Consider the following 2695-nt stretch of genomic DNA (forward strand, 5'->3'; position numbering starts at 1 on the left):
AGCTTTATGTTGTGTGCAGCGGTGTTCATGAGAGAGAGAGAGGGCGCGAGCAAGCAATCGTGACGAGGTGCTGAGCGAAGGTGTGTTCTGCACGCAGCTCTGCATTCAAATACGATTTTAAATAGGCCTAGTAGAAAAATCACAAATCAACAGGTGGCGGTCGGTGTTGATACTGTGGCTGGCCGCCACAAATAATCAGTGTATGGGAAACACTGGGGTGATGACATAAATGTGGTCCGGCTCGGATAGTTGTGCAGTGTGAGCACAGGCCAGCGGGGCACGGTACAAGGCAACTGGGCCTGGTGTGAGTATAATCTAAAAAGAAGACGTGTTTTATTGCTCAGAGCACATTGATAGCTATTTCCACTTGCTTTTATGTGCAGAAACTATTTTTCTGATCATACTGACACCACATGTGGCAACGCCACTTTCAAGCCCTGCCCTTAAACCTCACACCTCCACTGACGTTATAATTACCCATGAGCAACAGGTGTGGAAGCCGGCAACAGATTGGACAGGACTCCTTTTTAAGTGAAGCAACGGGCAAAAGAAAGAGAGTGAGAGATCGAGGAACGGCTACACACACGAAGGCCGGTATAGGAGAGGGAGGGAGGGAGGGAGGCAGGCAGAGGAGATGGAGGTCCGACGGAGAGAAGAGGGAAAGAAGAGAGCAGCAGGGAAAGTCGGCCAGCTCATCGGGCGCTGAGCGGGGGGGCATCGAGCAGGGGGGCATCGAGCAGGAGGACGGCAGCTACGAGAGACCTGTGGGGAAGTAATTGATCGGACGGAACTGGCGCGGCAGCCGAGGTAACCGTGGGAGTAGTCGCTATAGGGGCCTGTAAGGAGACGCCGGGCTGAGCCAGGAGCAACATGAGTAGACGACCGCAGCAGGCGAGTGAGTAACAGTTTAAGTATCTCAAGTTAGGCGGCACAGAGGACCAGGCAGGGGAGGGTTGCAGAGTCGGGGTTGTGAGGCATAGGGTGCGGGTTGACTGACATGAGCACACTACTCGCCAGTGCTTCCTCTGTTGTAGGACGAGTGGCGAGGACTGCGGAGCAGACGGAGCGACCCGTGGAGCTGTTGGGCCGTGGGACGGAGGAATCCCCAGAGGAACTGGTAGTTGCTGGGAACTGGCAAATTATGGGACATTTCTCTCTTATTTAGTTTTTTAATCTGTGGCATCACATGGATTTTAGTTAGGCTGTTTTAAACTTATAAACATTTTTTTAATTGTAATAAATTATTAACCTTGTTTTAGCTAGTGATGGCGAGATGAAGCTTCATGAAGCACTGAAGCTTTCCATCCAGTTGGTTCACTCATGGGCCGAAGCTTCACGGTGCTTCATTTGCTCTAGTGTGCCATCAAGTGGACAATAAATGTAAAACAGGCAGAGTGATTATAACGGCAACATGGCTTTGGTGTGTGAAGCTCTGAATTGAATAAATTAATGAATGATGTTCGTGATGCCAATACATGACTGGTTAGCTTTTTAATAAGGTGTCGGTCTTTATGATACGATGACAGGGTCAAAAGGAAAGTGGAAACAAGGGAGAGGGTTATGATAGTTTGTGACTTTAGATAATAGAGACAACATTTTATTCATCTTTATTTAAAAATAACACTTCCACAGTGCTGGGCTTTAGGCCCTTTCTTTTTTGGAGATGATTTTACCTGCTTTAGAAAATTATTATGTAATATGGGGTAAGAGTTTAATTCTTACCAAAGCCACAAAATGTAAAAAAACATGTCAAGACTTTCTTTTCCTCTGTTTCATCACAAAGTTATTTGATCAAAGCAATTCTGACATAAGTTGATAAACTCTTTTAGTCATTTCAAATGAGCTGTTGATAAAATCTAATTGTGTTCAAGTTCAAAAGTCCACAAAATGTTGAGGAGGGTCCATTGCATTTTGCTGCTCCTTTCGAATCGCACACCAAACCCGCAAACCATCTCCTGAATCGGTCACGTACGGCCGGCTCACGAGGCTTCATGAGCTTCACTTAATCTGCCTCCTTTCCTCCTCCAGTACTTTCTCACCATCCTCCTCTCTTCCCTCAGCTTCTCTGACCCTTTCTCAGTTTTCCTCACCCCCCCCCCCCCCCCCCCCGCTGTGGTTTTGCATCTTGGCCCAGCTCCAATCTCCTCTTCAGTAATTACGCCATCCAAAAACTTGCTGGAGAGCAGTAGAGCAGCTTTGTGTGCTCTTTTGTGTACCGACAACACTGATTGTTCGCAAATGAGCTGGCAGCACATTCATTCAGCAGGAGGTGATAAGGAGGTGCTGTCAGGGGCCAGAGGATGGGATAGGAGGGAAGGAGTGGGAGAGAGGCAACGACACAGAGCAGACAGGAGAGGGAAGATGCAAAGAGAAAGTAAAAATGAAGCAGAGAAAAAAGAGGGAGAAGAGATGTGGTAGAGAGGAGTGAGAGCCAAAGAAGTGCTTACTTTCAGAAAGACGTGAAATAATCAAGGCAGATTCTCCCAGCTGCAACATCTTAGTCAGGAAAATGTCTACATGTTAGTGAGCATTCTCAGTCTCTGCTTTTGAGATAATCAGATAACTGGAAATCTGACTTGATCCCCTTGAAGTTGTGTTTTCTTTCAAGGAAGCTTTTCAAGTACATTGAAAGCCTTTTCTGGTGCTAAAATGTAATGTATACATATCTCTTGGGTTAATAATCTCTCTAGCGCAG

At 46.7% G+C, this 2695-nt stretch overlaps 1 long non-coding RNA gene across 1 annotated transcript; it reads left to right on the forward strand.

Annotated features, from left to right (window-relative positions):
- Positions 1-710: 710 nt before the first annotated feature.
- On the forward strand, positions 711-1308 carry LOC119901412. Its single transcript, XR_005444192.1, has 2 exons — positions 711-895; positions 1035-1308. It is a non-coding gene; the product is annotated as an uncharacterized LOC119901412 (long non-coding RNA).
- The last annotated feature ends 1387 nt before the right edge of the window (positions 1309-2695 follow it).

Source organism: Micropterus salmoides, unplaced genomic scaffold (genome assembly GCF_014851395.1).
Source record: "Micropterus salmoides isolate LMB-PRFRI ecotype aquatic unplaced genomic scaffold, ASM1485139v1 Ms_hic_scaffold_13, whole genome shotgun sequence".
Classification (NCBI taxonomy): domain Eukaryota; kingdom Metazoa; phylum Chordata; class Actinopteri; order Centrarchiformes; family Centrarchidae; genus Micropterus; species Micropterus salmoides.